Source organism: Mixophyes fleayi, chromosome 6 (genome assembly GCF_038048845.1).
Source record: "Mixophyes fleayi isolate aMixFle1 chromosome 6, aMixFle1.hap1, whole genome shotgun sequence".
Classification (NCBI taxonomy): Eukaryota; Metazoa; Chordata; class Amphibia; order Anura; family Limnodynastidae; genus Mixophyes; species Mixophyes fleayi.
In genome coordinates, this window is record NC_134407.1 from 52,066,792 (window position 1) to 52,084,616 (window position 17,825).

At 39.2% G+C, this 17,825-nt stretch overlaps 1 protein-coding gene across 2 annotated transcripts in view; it reads right to left on the reverse strand.

Moving 5' to 3' along the window:
- Window positions 1–17,485, reverse strand: part of LOC142161173 (sorbin and SH3 domain-containing protein 1-like) — a 283,529-nt gene extending 266,044 nt beyond the window's left edge. For both annotated transcript variants that reach the window (XM_075216482.1, XM_075216484.1), the window contains exon 1: window positions 17,337–17,485. The gene's annotated coding sequence lies outside the window, so the exon portion shown is untranslated. The remainder of the gene's footprint in view (window positions 1–17,336) is intronic.
- Between the last annotated feature and the right edge of the window lie 340 nt (window positions 17,486–17,825).

The window sequence follows — 17,825 nt, forward strand, 5'->3', positions numbered from 1 at the left end:
AAAAGTAACAATGGTTTATAGGAAAGTATTGCCTGCAAGTTGTTTATTGTTATTGTACTATCTCTGTTATAATACAGTTTATGCACACTATCGTCAGCAGCAGCCATTTATATAGCACCACTAAATCTGCAGTGCTGTACAGAGGACTTCCTCACATTAGTCCCAGCCCCATTGGAGCTTACAGTCTAAATTCCCTAAAACACACACGTCAATTTAATGGCAGCCAATTAACCTACTAGCACGTTTTTGGAGTTGGAAAGAAGGCTCACACATGTATAGGTGTGTACAGTGGAGTACTGCTGCCACCACTAGGCTCCTTCGCCGGCACCTAGAACCACTTCTTTCTGGTGGACCCCCTTGCTGGGCACCTAAGCTGGTACACCTGACCTCTTCCTTTAGATCAGGGTTGTGTGGATGGTTCCCCCTGGCCAATCACACTGGCCAGAGATTCAGTGTAGCGGGCAGAGCATTGGTACTGGAATGGTGGGTCCCAACTTTAGAACAGTCAGATAATGGATCAGATGGGTTTAATCTGTAGGTCACAGAAATTACAGCAAGTAAGTAAGCGTCAAAGCAGGATCTTGAAGCAGTGATGTTTTATTAGCTCAAGTAGTTCTTATAAAAAGGACCTTTACACACTAGTTTGAGATACTGATGATCATCCAGAAGTACAGATGTACTAATACATTTCAGGGTAAAACAGGGCTCTTTATATACAGTTTTACACACATACTCTGACAGGAGGTAATCCAGCCTCCTGCCCCTTTAACCAATTCAGAGTGATTCATGCAGCCTGCACATACAAACCATTCCTGAACAATTTTTGCAGCGTGAAAGAGGCCAATGCCATGAGGGAATACTGTAATGTTTATGCAGGTTGTATGTGTCAAAGTAACATTCACATGTATGCCGGGACCCAAGGTTTCCCAGCAGAACATTGCCCAGAGCATCACACTGATGGTTGGGTAGCGTACACATATACACTTAGCATTGGTCTTTACAATGTGCTATATTTTGGATCCTTAATCACTTTACGATTGTTAATCGAATTACACCTGCTGGCACATCTACTACATTTTAATTGCAAATAATAGTCAACAAGCAGAAAAAAAGGTTATCCTTTTGGAAAAATTAGCATAAACAATTGTAGAATGTTTTCATGGAACTACCAAGTGGCAGCTCACAGAGTAATTAGACATCTAAGCTGCACACTAAATAATATATTAAAAGGGATTGGCTGCTTTTTGGATAAGCCCTTCTTAAATCAGTCTTGTCCTTAGGACTCAGTGCCATCAGGAACTTCCCATATTATCTGTATTGAACAGAAAGCTTATAAGGCTTACGAATTCTTGTCATCGACAGTACTATTATAAGGCTCCTATAGAGCTCTACTGAAGCATCATGGATGGACGGAGACATCCCTAACAGTGAGAACTGGATAGAAGGAACAGTGCAATGAGATAGCCTCTAAAAGGTTAGAACAACCCAGCAAAATATATGTATTATAATGCAACACATACAGAGTAAATGTTTATTTATAGAATTGTATTTTTGTGCTCACATTGCTTCATTGTACTAAGTTACACACACTTACTGTGTAAGACAACATTAGCTCAACCATTTACACATCATACTTGTTCTTCAACAAGAACATTCATTTTTACCTATTTTAAAATATACTTTGACTGACTACATAATTATATTTAGTATTTATCTATAATTCGTCAGGGATGTCCCTTTTGGTAGAGGATAGGAATAGAAAAACCAGATCATCAGAATGTTTACAGCAACACAAAGACAACTTTATAAGTGGGGATTATATATATTGGCAGAAAACCTATTATCTGGGCACTTGTGCGGTTATATGTAATAGGTGTCAGCGGTGTTGCTGGTCAATGTTAAACCACAAGAAGCTTTTAGACTTAACTAATTTGTTGGTTTTATTTCAGAACTTGCTGTAACACTATTATAATACATTAATATATGCAGGTGGTAGTAAGCTTATATTGTGGGCAATGTCAGAGAACAGGTTGCTCATATATATTTTTGTGCCTCCAGTCACTTTATATATCTATATATAAAAGAACACCAAAAGGATTAAGCTCTAGTTATAGCTTCTTGACAGTTGAACCGTCACATGCTGAGAGCTGAACTTCCTGTCCGGGCATGCTCAGTAGAGCCATGCGGACGGCTGGTGGCTGGTCCACTTCCTGTCTTCACTAGGGGGCACCACTACTAAGATGGGAGACTGAGCGCAGCACTCCATATTAACGATATCAGAGGAGGCCCAGGAGGGCCCCACTGCTGGGAGGCCACAGACGGAGTGTGCCTAACCCAGGGCAAACGGCACCCATATTTAACCACTGTCAGTACTCCAATTATCTAAGGTGGTCCACTTTCAGTCCTTTAAAAAATAAATAAATAATATAATATGCAGCACAACATGTAAAATTATGTTTTTCCACAAAATTTGATTTATGGATGAGACACACCAAAAAGCTGTGCAGAATAATTGATAAAATAGGTTTACAGCAATTTCATTTTTCAATAAAACATGAAGCAAATTTCCTGTGACAGAACACAGCATAAAGGTCACCTACGCCAATTTATATTAATAAGAAAGCAGATGTCATGCTGCAAAAGGCATTGATCATTTGACTGATACATAAGTGTCATATGATTCCATGTTAGATGTCCAATGAGGTTCCTGATATCACAGCAGTTATTTACATCACTGCATTTCTGTGCAAAGGACATTCTATCTCAGCCAAGTGCTATAGTACTCATATAGTAAAATCACGAATTAGTACTACTACTCAACGTTCGCCTACAGGAGTTTAAATGGAAGGATATGTGCTCACAGAAGTACCACAACACGTGCACCCATCACAGTTTCAGATCAGCAAAAGGTGATCATTCAACTGCCGCTAACAAAAAGCACTGATCTGTGTTCTGAGAACTGAAGTATAAGAAAGTCGCTTACCACAAGTACTAATAGATTTTTCTGCCAGATCACACTGACTGGTCAAATTAGATGATTCAACCTCTCAAGAGTAAAGACAATTTATCCATTTCATGCTCAGAAAACCTTAGACAATAGATGCAGCTGGTGCTCATTAGGTATTTGGCTTAGATAGTACATTCAAAAGATAAAATAGCTATATTTAAACACATACACCTTCACTACAAGCTGCCTTAACCAAACTACTGGAAGTCTATCTCAGGCGTTCCTATCCTTTTGCACTAAGGATGTAAATTATGCCTATGAATCAGCTTTATAACCCATCATTCATTTGCCATAAAAAAGTTCTGCTATGCCACCTATATACCCTGAATATAAAGACTCCTCTCCAACCATGGAAGTCAGCCAGGAAAAGTGATACCAATCAATCCTAAGTTCCTCAAACTAGATAAGTCTCAATAAGACTCTCCTCTGTTCTACAAACTTTCAAGCGTTCTCTGAAAACCTACCTATTCAGACAAGCTTATAATATTCCTCAACCACCATCTTAACCTCACTACCTTTAGCCTGTTACACAATTTCACACAAGACAACTACCCCCGGACCAACATTGTTGTGTGACAGGATCATTTAGCTTATGAGTCACCCTACCTTTGCAGTCTGGCTGGGCCAAGATGCAAAATGTATACTTAACCTCATGTGTCAATCTCCCATTGTCCCATAGATTGTAAGCTTGCGAGCAGGGCCTTCTCACCTCTTTGTCTGTTTTACCCAGTTTGTTTATTAGTTTACTGCGTTTGTCCCCAATTGTAAAGCGCTACGGAATATGTTGGCGCTATATAAATAAATGATGATGATGATGATAAGTGCAATCAAGGTTTTAAGAGATCTAAAGCTATTGAAAACAGGGACAAAAATGTAGGGGAACTCCATCTACACACTTCAAGGCTACAAGGTTTGCCCTGTTCCTATCCACATCACATGATATGCTCTCCCACTTTCAGCAAATCCTCCGGGATCCCAATTGCGAGGAGCTAGTTCTGGACAGAGTGCACTGCACTCTCTGCCCTAGAGCAAACAAGGATTAGCCTCCATGAAGCGTTCTAGGGGGCTTCCACCATTATAAAGTAAAGAAGAAGCTCATGACGTTTCAGAAAAAAAAATATCTTGTTTAAATTTCAAGGTACGAACTTGCAGATATTTTTAGACCGGGCACAGAAACACAGATAAATAATGTCCATCAGCAAAGGCCTCCATAATTACAATATGAGGTATTGATCGGGCTTCCTTTTCCTGCCACTGGCCCTTAAAGATGGCAGAGTGTCTGCAGTGAAAACAAAATAGGGTAAAGAGCATTAACCTGGCTAGGGCTGCTAACATTGGAGTAGTCAACCACAACGCTTTTTCCCCCCGAACACAAAGTCCTCCCAGGCCAATCTACACCAAGGAGTCTTAACTTGATCTGTAAGGATGAGGTGTGTGCTGCTTCAGCTGGGGTCCTTCTAAGGATGACTGGCAGCCTTGTCTGTGCGTAACTTCTATAGCTTAGTACTTACGCCATCACAATCTTCTGGTATTCTCACAAAGCTGGAGTCTTTATTTCTTGGCATCCCACCATATCCCACCCAGCGCCCTAAGCACTACTCACATCAAATGGTACTAAGGATCCTTTAGTCTTTCCCTTTCCTCTCACTGTACACCTGTCTCTGAATATTCTACCATGAAACCCTTCCCATTTCTCATCCCCTTTGGTAGATGCATATAGGTTTAGACACCCACCTTCCTTTTACTCTGACTTCCCAATTCCCCCCATTCACTTAAACAACCTGGGGCAAACCTGGTCTTTCTACAGGAAATCCAGTGTCATAAAATATGGGCTGGGAGACAACCGAGGATGAGGAAACCTACACGTTACGGATGATGGCCTTAGGATGCCCAATGTAACACAATACCGACCCACCTCTACCTAAATACCATCTGAGAAGCCATGCAAAATTCTTTTTGGTGGTGAATTGATTTGCACCAAAGCACATGCTGACCAAGATAGCGGTATTGAGGAAGGAGCACAAGTTTGCAAAAACTGATGGGACAAGTTGGGGGAGTACGGAGGACTTTCCTTGAAAAAAATATACACCAGGCCTAGCTTTATGGAGTAGTGCAAAAATTAGATTACATGTTGTGCAGTGCGGTAATTGAAAGAGGATGAAGAGCTGGGGAGGGAACATTTTTAGCTGTATAACAAATATTTTTAATAGAACACATTGTGTTGCACGGAGAAGCACACTAACGGGACATCAAAGAGTCCTCTGTACCTTCACTCTCATGATTAAATTACATGTGAAGCCTTTTCAGATTTTGTTGTCTCTCTGCAAACCTAGGTGAACTTCTAGTTAGTGGAGGAGTCGCCAGAATGTGCAGAGTAGCAGAGCTGGACAGACTATATAGAAGCAATACAAAAGGCATTTTGTTCATTTCTCTTCGAAAATGAGGTACAGGGTAAGAATTGTGCAAATTGTACTTTCATCATAAGAACTTGAACAATCAAGCTCACAATTCAAGATAAACAGCAAACAGAACCCCCCACAACTCACTATGTAAACTAATACTGAAGTAAGAGTAAAATATTTACAAGATCTCTTCTATAATTAATGATGCTGGAGCTTCAGGACAAAGTTTGAACTGTTCAGATCAACTTATTTGGTGAAGCAAATGTCTTGTTTGTTTTATAGACGATAGTCTTAAACTTTCATTTAGCACTTCATTCAATGTTTATACATAATAAATATCAGGCTTAAAGTTTTAGAGGTCTGAATTGTTTTTTTAAATGTAAAATATAATATTTGTTTATTTTGCAAAAAAATTTAATAAACACATTTAAACAAAACAAAACAAAAAAAAACACACCACAGAAAATACTGCAGAACTAGTAGTAAGAAATGCCCGAATACACTGAACGCTACTCTATATCACAACTTCTCCTTACCTCATCCTCCTTTGCAATTAGAATCTGGACAACTGAGCCGAACAAGATACTGGTGTCTTCGGCATACATGGGTATAAAGGGAAGATGGTTGGAAAGCAGACTAGTTATGTGCATTAGTGGGTTGGCCATGTCCTCTACCCTCTGCCATTTGCTGTCCCTGATGGGCCCTTCATTCCCCAGTCCAACACCACCAATAGCCAATGTCAACAAAACATTGATCCACTGAAACTGCCCAGCAGTTGCGACATGAGTGTAAACAAGATGTTAATTGAGGAACCACAAATTTGTGAAAGCAACTTCTTTCAGACTAGGCTGTCGAATCGGTAAGTAATCTCTTACCGCTCTGAGCCAGTATCACTCAGATGAATAATAAATAGGTGGTATTATATATCGCTGCCATAAGTGATAGAAAATAATCGCCAAGTATTAGTAAATAGACCCTGAAAAGAGAACCGTCAATCCCCTACATATTTTTGGAAAGCAGACGATTAAAAAAAAAAAAAAAAAAAAAAAAATAATATTTAAAAAAATATATATAAATCTCAATGCTTTATAGGCTACTTTAGTCTTCCAATGTGGTATGCGTTTTTAATACAGAACATAATATCCTTGTTACAAATTACTGAACGTTTATGCCTCTACAAAAGTGCTGGCCTGTATGAACATTTACGACCGCAATTTTCTATGTTGAAACTAATTTGCAACACTTTATAGTGCTTAAAGTTTAATTCAAGTGCTAGTTAGTTACTTTGTATAATAATAAACGCATGTACTCTGTAAACACCATTTACCCGAGTGCTTCCTTTTCTTTGGTAGTTACCTATAAATATCCACCTTCCAGCTTTAAAGGGTAACTAAACTAGGAACAAAAACTTCTATCATAATGCTGGGTACAAAACTTCCTGAAATAACTCAATATACTTGAAATAGGACTTTTGCCCTAAATCTGCAGATGTAAGGGTCGGATATAGCTGTTGTGAATAACAGACACTATTTAGCAATGTTTAAATCTAACCATGCCAGCGCTTTACAATTGTGAACAAACATAGTAATAAAACAGGACTGGGTGTTAACAAACAAGCTTACTAAAATGAGTTGTATACAGAATTGTCAATGTCCTTCAATAAGAACCAGTGTTACGGAGCAACACGTGAAAAAAACCAACTCCTGTTATTTGAACTTAGTTTGAATATTAAAAAGTCAAAGATAAAATTAAGAGTGTCATATATATATATATATATATACACACCAGCATACATGGGGCGTGGCTATAATTTTAGACAGTGCCTGGCTGCTCTCCAACTCTCCCTATCCCCATAATATACATGGGCAATGCTGCGTGCACTACTGTTAGGTGCACGCAGCTCTCCCTTTTCAAGTAGAGTCGTGTGAAGCGGGGGCAGGGTCCAGCCACCTCAATTATACAGTGCCCCAGGCTTGGAGGGGGGTTTCCAGGCACTAGGAAACACACCCCCCCCCCCCTCAGAGTGCCTATGGAGGAGGACACATGGTGATCAAAATAAACACTGGATGCTGCCGCAAAAAGAACCGTAAGTAGTAATCACAGTTTGTTCAGCTTTTAATATGAATACTAGGATTACAAAGTCCAGAATGAGCAAGTTATTATGAAGGATCGCTTTACACCTATAACTTAGAATATTAATTTTCCTGACACACGGCCATCCAGCAACTCCTCTTACAGTCACTGAACTGCTGCACAAAGTAATAAGAAGAGGAATAAAGATGGTAACTTTTAGCTGCTCAGATTGTCTATATATTGGTCAAAACCACCAACTATACACTGAGCAGAAATACTGCTGTTAGCATTCTCATGCTCTGATTGGATACAGGTTATTCTAGGTCTGCCTACTTCCTCTTCTGCTCATTGGAGTGTACTCAGTTTTGAAAGATAAATGCATAGTTCTCTAAACCAAGCAAAATGCACCTGATAACTTGAATAATGTAAGTGGCAATATTAGGGAGCAAACAGCTTTTATTAGTATTCTAGTGGTTTAGAAAGATAGACAATTGTTGTCACTGGTTGAGAAGATAGAAGAGGCCATTATCTAGGTATTATATTGTAACCACATTCCACAAACCAATAGGACTTAGAAGTCAGCACTTCTATCATTTTGGGTGCCCGGACCACAGGAACGTTAAAGTATCTCTGTATTTCTACATTTCTTCCAATACAGAAATATCGGAAGCCAGAATTCAGAGAAAATGTTGGTTTGTAAGTGTGATGAGGATTTGAGCACCGTCTACAAGATTTGGGGTTTTTTTCACTTAAAAGAAGCATATTGTGTTGGGTATAAAGCACCAGAATATTTCACACCCAACATGAAGCCAGTTCCCAATCATACTGGGATGGTTTTGTACATGTAAATAAACATGCATGTTGCATTCCCAAAGACCACACATATCAATGAATTTTATTTAGCAATAGAAGACACAAACTGATCAACGTAAAGACCTGAAGGGTCGTGTTCCAAAGACATTCATGAAAAACCATACGTGAGGCAGAATCTGAGTAGTGGTAGAAGTCTTTGAAAACACCACTAGCCTTTTGTTATATTTATATTGTGGTTACTATTAAAATAGTATTCAATGTACAACCTGAGGCCCCAATACACAATCTGTACTTACAAAAAGATGGAGTAGACAATGACCTTACTTTATCTTAATCCTAGTGATGAATAAGCGTGAAGTATGATGTGTTTGTTAATCGGTTAATGTGTATATTTAACCCTATGGGCACTTTTTATTTTAAATCCAGGATAAATGCCCAAATCCTATTTTTTTTTTTATAAGAACACATCTTTATAAACCTGCATTTTATGTGACAAAGCATTGGCAGATGCTTGTAAACATGGGGGTGTTTACCAGAAATAACAAATGAACATACTTTACAATGTCCATATTTACAAAATACATGCATATGCGGAAGGACATTCAGACTTTACACCTGAACCCAAGAGACCTCTTTCGCTGCCAAGAACAGTGTGGGAGACCCAATCATGTGAATTTAGTCCCAATACTCAAGATCTCTTATCCAAATGTGAAAACTATTTCTGGGACAGAGTTCAATTGTTCTTGACAGAATTTCTTAATCTATATCCATCTCAGAAATTTTTTGGCATGATTTCTCACTAATCAGTGTGGAATATATGATTGTGTACTTGCATCTAGCTTTTACATTTCCTTTTCATATTTTTTTCAATGCTAAGCTATTGGCATTCTCCTAATAAGCACATGCTTGCACTATTTAATCAATTAGGCTGAGTGATCAGATTTTAGAAAGGCTTCATGGTTCTTTTTTAATTGAATGTTCTCGCACTGCAGTCAAAACTTATTTTCCCTTATGAAAAGCACTCTGCAACCCAATTATTAAAGGCAAAAATAACGTTAGGCCTTGGGCATATGGGGACTATTAAACTATCTTTTGAACACTGCATTCATTCCTCTGTGAATGCAGTCCTACCACAGCAAATATTGGGATCACAGATCCCTATATAAAACATATCTTAAGTATACATGGATTTTTAAGAAACGGAGGATGGATCCAGAATGCTACATGCAGTACATTTTGATGCATTTTCTGAAAAACTCTTGTACATTGAAGATCTGTTTCACCTAAGTTTGGCTGAAAACTGCTGTGTTCATGGAGAGCTGAACTTAGCATTCAATCGACGGTGAAATAATGCCTATGTGCCCAGAGGCATTGAGCAGAACGTATACTTTACAGATGGGAGCAGACAGATCTAGCAGCATTATTCGTCACTGAAAATAATGGTTTGCTTTTGCAGAGAACAGCACATCCTGTGTCTATTTAGTGTTCCACAGAGGCATACACACATAAATACATGCTAGTAGGTGGAGGCAGTTGGATTTGGTGCGCAAACTCGGTGTTGTGTGTCATATTGTGAAACCCCATTTTAATCAACAATGTACCATCGTCATCATTTATATAGCACCAGCAACTTCCGTAGCGCTTTACAATTGGGAACAAACACAGTAATAAAATATATGATGTTAAGTGCATATTGGTCCAGCCAGAATGCAAAAGTAAAAAGTGCTTAGTGGGCTATAAGAACCAGTCACACAGCAATGTTGGTCAGGGGGTCAGAGGGTTGTTGTCTTGTGTGAATTGTGTAAAGGGTGGTAATAAGGTAACCTACTGAGGTTAAGAGGGTGGTTGAGGAATATTATAAGGTTGCCAGAAGAGGTGGATTTTTATGGAAAACACTTGAAGGTTTATAGACTAGAAGAAAGTCTTATTGCGCAAGGGAGGGAATTCCAGAATGGGTGCAGCCCAAAAAAAGTCCTGTACTCTGGAATGAGAGCATATAATGAGAGTGGATGAGAGATAAGGATCTTGTGCAGAATGAAGGTGTCAAGTTGGGAGGTATTTTGAGACAAGTGAGGAGATGTATATAGCTGCAGTTTTGCTGACAGCCTTGTATGTTAGTAGAAGTATTTTATATTGGATTCAGTAAAAAACAGGCAACCAGTGTAGAAACTGACAGAGTGGCTCAGCAGAGGAAGACCAATTAGCAAAGAACATCAATCTAACCTGCGTGCAAAATAGATCATAGGGGTGAGTCTGATCCTGGGAAGACCAGTAAGGAGGGGATTGTAATAGTCAATGCAGGAGATGAGTGCATGAATTAAAGTTTTTGCGGTGTCTTGTGTGAGATATGTGCGTATTCTTGAAATGTTTTTTTTTTTAGATGTATGCGAGTCGATGTGGGGAGCAAAGGATAGTTCTGAGACAAGGATCACATGTAGGCACAAGCTTGCAGGGTGGGATTTATTGTCATGTCAACAGAAATAGAACTGTCAGGTAAGTAACTTCTGTTGTCTGGTGGGAAGATTACTAACTCTGCTTTTGAAAGACTGAGTTTGAGTTGGTGAGAGGACATCCAAGATGAAATGGCAGAAAGACAGTCAGTAACGTGGGTCAACACACGTGGCAAGAGATCCAGAGAGCATAGATAAATGTATGCATCATCCACATAGAAAAGATACTCAAAGCCAAAGGAACTTATTAGTTTTCCAAGAGAACTGGTGTAGATAGAGAACAGCAGACCTAGTATTGAGCCTTGTGGTACTCCAACTGATAAGGGAGGTGGAGTAGACGTGGATCCAGAGAAATTAACACTGAAAGAGCGATTAGATAAGCAACAAGAGGATCAAGATAGGACAGTGGTTCGAAAACCTAGGGATTGTAGTGTTTGTATGAGAAGAGAGTGGTCAACAATGTCAAATGCAGCAGAGAGATCCATGAGAATTAGAATAGAGTAATGTTTTTTTGTTTTAACACTGATCAAATCATTGACAACCTTAGTTCTGCAGTCTCTGTGGAGTGTTGAGAGCGAAAGCCTGACTGAAGAGGATCCAATAAGTTGTTTGCAGAAAGAAAGTGTGTGAGGCGAGTAGGCAATTCTCTCTAGATGCTTAAAGGGCCATGGGAGCTGCGATGGGACGGTAATTTAAGAGAGATTTTGGGTCAGAATTAATTTTTTTTTCCAGAATCACTGCATCTTGAACAATGACGAATAGATACCAGTAGACAGAGAGATTGCAAATTTTAGTTACAGGTGGAATGAGCACAGGAGACATGAACCTATCAATTTGTGATGAAATAGGATCAAGAGGACAGGAGGTAGAGTAGGAAGATAAGAGAGTACATACTTTATTATCATTTGTGGGATCAAATGAAGAGAGGGTATCAGAGGGTACTGGGAATGAATTAAGGGAGATGATAGTATTACTAGTCTGATCTTATCAATCAGTCCTTGAAGAAGGAAGGAAGATCCTGGGCACCGATAGTACTTGGAGGGTTTGGGCGAGAGGGTTGAGAAGAGACAACATTTAATTTATGTGAAACATGACAATATGTGAATATAGGGAGTAGCTGATCACTTGGACTCCGAGGACAAAGCACTGTCCACAGGTACAAGGTTGCCCACTTAAGCTAGACAGTGTGGATGTCAAGCAGCAGTGCTTACAGTTAATGCTTGTACGGACAAGTTGAGGATCAACTACCACCTTCCCAAATTCAATTTAGCCTATAGCCATTTATGATTACATAGTGAGTATTCACCAAGTTCATCCTTTTATAACCTCAGCATAAATCATCTGTAGTGGTATAGAAGTGCTAATATGTGCACTGTGTTTTTATCAGTGTCTTAATTATCTGCTGTGTGTTAAACAGCTTAACACATAGGGCAAAGCAAAAGATGACAGGCATAAAAGTAAAGCTGTCTGCATTACGGTCCTCTACCTAGGCATATGTCTGCAACCTAAGTCCAGGTGGTAATTGTCCCATATTCTTCAAGTGACATGTGTCAATTTCAGAGAAGGAAGGAAAATATGAGCCAACAACAGTAGTCTGGTCCTTAGGCTACAAGTTACCAGCAGAGATCACCGACTTTATTCAGACGATTCTGAAATTAGGCCAAATTTGCTGAGATTTGCTGTCCGTAAATTAGTTTGTGAATCATTCCACGTTTGCCCAAAATTTTAAAATAAGCTAATACATTACACCCATTAGAAATTAAGGCCAGTCACAGTACATACAACAAAGTAAAGAAGCAACAACCAAGGTCACATATAGCCTTACAGAAGTCACTTATAGCCCCTCAGACTCTATTTGTATTAGGGGGAAACAGTCTGTGGCTGCTCTCTGTGACTATTAGCAGCCCAGAGCACTGTACACTTGTGTGTGCACTGCATCTGCTACATAGCTGTGTAAATTGCATACCTCCCAACATTTCAGTTTTGCAGATTGGGGCACTACCCGAAGAGTGGGCATGGTAACGTTATACAGTGGTCGTGCTGTATGTGTATTAAGTACTTCCGAGCATTAGACCGCCCCCAACAACTTTCCTCTGCACCCATTCACTTCTGCTCTACAGAGTATCCATGACTGGTACACACCACTCAACACTCTCAGCTGTCAGGATATAAGTCCAGGCTGGTGGGCCAGTAGACTTTCCCCTAGAATCAGGACAGAAGGGAGATATGAAACAATACTGCAACACTGCTTGCCTGATTTATCTTTTTAAAGTGTCTAGCTAATTTAAATAATCTTGCTCTGCAAAATGAAATCTTGTTTATTGCACTGATCCACAAAACCAGGTCTAGTGGTGTGACTACTCTGTAAGATACACCCTAATCTGCCCAACACCTCCCCTCAACCTCTGTCCCTCCACTGGTGCCACCATGTTGCTCTGGGAACACATGCACTTTGGACAAAATTTAGGTGCGCACAGCACAACTAAAGCAGATACTGTTCTTCGTAAAATACCTCCAGTACGTGTCAGCTGTATTGTAGAAGCTCCTCCCTCAACCCGCTGCAGTGAGAGCGGATGGTGGACAGATTTAGTTATATATATAAGCACTTCCATTTACTTCATGGATATTATTCAGTTCATTTGATATATATTATATTAAATAGTGGCATTACTTACTGTTTAAAGTATGATTAAAATAAAATAAAAAAATGCTATTACATAAGAGAATGCTTTCTGCGATATAATTATGCTGTGAAAAGTTATTCCGTACAATATCAATACAGGCTGTATATTCAGCCAGCTAACACATGGAGCTGCTCTCAGTTGGTAAATCACAGTAACATATCTGCAGTCTGCACAGCTCATTAGTGAAGCACAGCCTTTGATACCCAAAAGGGACTCAAACATTCAAGCTGTGCATCTTTATCAATATGAATTTCTGTGAGATACAGTTATTTATTTTGTCTAAAAAAAAACAAACAAACCTATGGGTCTGATGCTGAGATGGGCGCATATGCATTCAAAAATCTGCTTATAGCAATAGTGTTTTTATGCCAATATGCCAAGTCGTATCCATCTCAAAATGCATCCAGCTCCGCAGCAGTCACATATGCACCAGGATTACACCAGACATACTTACACTCAACCACGTCATAAGCATGAGAAACTACGTTATTTCTGTTAGCAAAAAGTGCATTCACTATAAGGATTTATTTATTTAAATAATAATAATTTAAAAAAAACTATAATACAGCAATCTTAATCTTCCTTGTACAAATGAAAGTAGCAGAAAATTAAATAAAAAAATATGCCCAAATAATCATAAATTATAGAAATGATCAATAAAGAAAGCACCTGTCACAGCTTCAGAGATGAATCCTCAGTCAGCTAATCAGAAGAGGCTAGTGCTGGCGACTGCCATCAGCATATATTTGCATCTGCCCTCGGGCACCTGCAAGTGATACAGCTGCTAACAGGCGTATATGCGTCTCCATACGGGACTGTTAGTTTCCATTTATGCGAAAACGTACTTACTGTACTTGATCTACGTTTTAACTTCCCTCCCCCCAGTAGCAGAACTACCATTGGTGCAGCATGTACAGTACACCGGGTGCCAATGGAAATTATGGGGCCCGCTGCACTGGGAACTAGCGAGCTGTGGGCTTTTCTCTCCTCCCCATTGCCCAGCACCAGGGCTCACAGCTCGTTAGTTCCGCCTCTGCCTTCCCCGTTCTGTCTCTCCAAGCGTAAGGAGGCGCAAGCGTCAGATCTGCATATGGACATAGGCGTACACCTTTTTTGATGGCATCTGCAGAACAAATTTGCGCATTTTATGTCTATTTCCTCTCAGGCTCAATGGTTTATCACTTTTACTGTGCTGCTATACAGTTGTGATATTATTAAAAGCATCAGCTCAATGCTGTTTATAAATCAAAATGTCTGCTGCAGGATCATTGAGGGAAGGGTGCAAGATATATATTCAGAGAGCCCTAACTGCTGTGCAAAGCTGCCCATGATGCATTTGATACCCAGTTTGTTCATCAGCAGAAGGATGGAATAAATCCAGACATCTGATCTGGATCAACTAGATTTCTCATGGGTTGCTAGAAAATGTAAGTCTGTTGTAACGATCTGTTAGTCTGTATGGTCATTAGCGGACTGCACCAATAGGTCCTCGTGTTCTTCAGTCCCCCAACCTGAACGGAAAACAACAAGACTTTTGCCAGATCTGTCCCCTACATCAATAGCCAAAATGGAGAAAGACCTGCTTCCTAGGCACTAGGGTGAGCGACCAGATATACTTGTATACAGGCAGCTTCTATGGACATACAGTTGGTCTACACAAACAACCATTCTAGATTAAAAAAAAAAAAAGAAGAATAAAATGGAGTGGGCAAAAAAGAAAGAAAGAGTTGTTAACACGACAGTGTCCATGTACGCCCATCGAAGTACTTGCATACACCTGGTACCACTACTGTCATAGTATATTTTTGCATACAGTACTATTCCCAATACACCTGCTGCTCCCCCCTTATCAGAAGTACCGATGCATAAAGAAGATGAAAAATGCAATTAATTACCAACTACTACAAAATGATCAAATATGTTAGGATGATGAAACAAGGTAGGTCACTAACACACTATTGCCACCCTAGGCCAGGGCCTAGGTGGGGTTTTTTTGACATTTCAAAATGCTTTTAGATAGAACTTTCTTTAAAAAAAGGAATCTTATTCATTTTCAAGATCTTGTCCCTTTCACACTCAGTATGACATTTGCAGGTTCTTTTTAATCTGATATAGTCATCTTTTGACCCAATGGTTCGTGCAGACATACACACACACACATCAAGCTAATGTATAATCAATGAAAGTTCAGTTTACTTTGAACGTTTCACTCCATTCCACAAATACAATATGAAAATCCTGAATAAGCTTAATACACCTGGAGCTCTGATGGGCACAGAAGTTCATTTGCAGGCTGTAGCTTGCATAATGTCAACACTTGTTGTTCACCATAATCGCATCACCTAAACTGTCAGTGTGTGTCATGTTATAGAATTGGTATATACACCCTTCTGTCCCCGTTGCAGCCTGAACACTTTAATATGGTCAATGTGGACAGCACCAAGTCAGGGTTTCATAGGAGTTTGTTTCTTTGGAACAGAAAAGAAGAAGAAAAAAAAAAAAAAGACCATCCAAAGAAAATATGTATTGATTGCCTTCTAATGAAAGAACAGCAAAGCAAGAAAGAAAATTAGGTCTTATTATAGCTTGGGTAAGTATAAAAAGGACATTAAACTGCAAATGATCTTGACAGATTACAGTGAACAGAAATAATGTGGTTAGGACAAAAAAGTTAAATATTTATGGGTTTTAGAAGGCTATTTATAATTATTAATCACACAAACTGAATCCTGGACATATTTATCTTAAAACAATTAAAGGAAAATCGAAGAAGCCGGTTATTCTAGGTTTAATAAAGATAAATACAGAGCAGAGTGATGCAGAACAACCTCTGTGCTGAAGTTACAGGATGTAATCATTAGACAGATGCAGCTTCTGTTTTATTTAAATTCTATTTTGAGCATTGAGCAGCAACCATTGGAAAGGATTGTGACCCAGCAAGCAAAATGACTTGCACAGCAATGTAGACTCTGCAGCACATTAAAAAAATACATTTCACATAAGAAATAACAATTCCAGGAATCAGGCATATATAGTGCAAGCATGACATTTCATAGGTTTGCAATTGTAATGTTAATACAGGCAACCAATTATGGCACTGCACTGCTCATGGTGTTCCATAAACTGCAGTATATTAAAATAGAGGATGAAAAATAAAATTATTAGGCCACAGCTACAAAATACAAAGGTGATGGTCCGAGATCGATGGGATATAGTCCACACTACAGCACAATTACACTGAATCTTCACACACATGGCCACAAGCTCATTACTCAACTCCTGGCACCTGTCAGATACATTTTTCTAAGCAGTTAAATAGACAATTCTATTAGCTGATCATGTGCATGATAGAGAGAAAGGGTTGTTTAATATCAGGGGGAAAAAACAAAAGCTTTATAAATACAGAATTAAAACAAATAGCTAAACCCCTGACATGGTTCTTATGCAGCCCATTGCAGACCATACATTGCTGACTTAGTAACTGTTTATCTGCAGTCTCAGGAAGCAGTAATTCACATGCTAGCAAGTAACCTGTCCTAAGCAATACATATTATGTAGCACGCATCGCATACATCATAGCTCAAATATCTTTAATATAAACACTTGTTATCTGACTGGTAAACATACTATATATAAATTCCAAGCATTTTTATACTACATAATACTTATCCGAATCACATCAGATACGATCAATCTTTGAGTAATAATCCATCATTAATGCACATTTAAACACAATAGTACACATTTAATAATAAACTCGGACGAAAGCTAAATAAGACAGCGATTGCTGCATTGACAGCCACAAATATTGTGAATGATGGTTCTCACGCTGAGCACCTGCCACAGAGAGCACAGCTTGCAGCAGGCCGTGCCAAACAAAAGGCAACTTAGAAGCAGCTTAACTTACCTTGCAGATAAAACCCAGTGTCCTTGCTGTGTGCACACAGAACATGCTGTTGTATTATTCTGCTGTTGTCTCTGTGATCTGACTTCTTTGAAGCCATCAGAATCCTGCGTCCAATCACAAGAGCCTCCTCCTCCTCCTCTTCATTACACTGGCTCTGGAAGCGTCCACTCTGACGAGGGGTCTGGTTCATCAGTGCTGTTGTAGCTCTTGCCCATGTGCTGCTGGTTCCCATGTTGTAATAAAGGGAGGAAATAGGAAACATTAATGTCATTCTTTTTTGGCATTGGGCAGAGCACAAGTCTAATTATTTCCCTAGTTACAGTAAACAGATCTCAATTATAAACGGCATGGAAATGGTTTAGTAATTGCTGATAGTGTAACCAGTGGTGTAAGATAATAAGCAGTATATATATATCTCTTCTTATTCCTGGGTGATTTTCCTTTTCCTACCTGATTTCCATTTTTAATGACTTGGGCTGGATAAGTTAT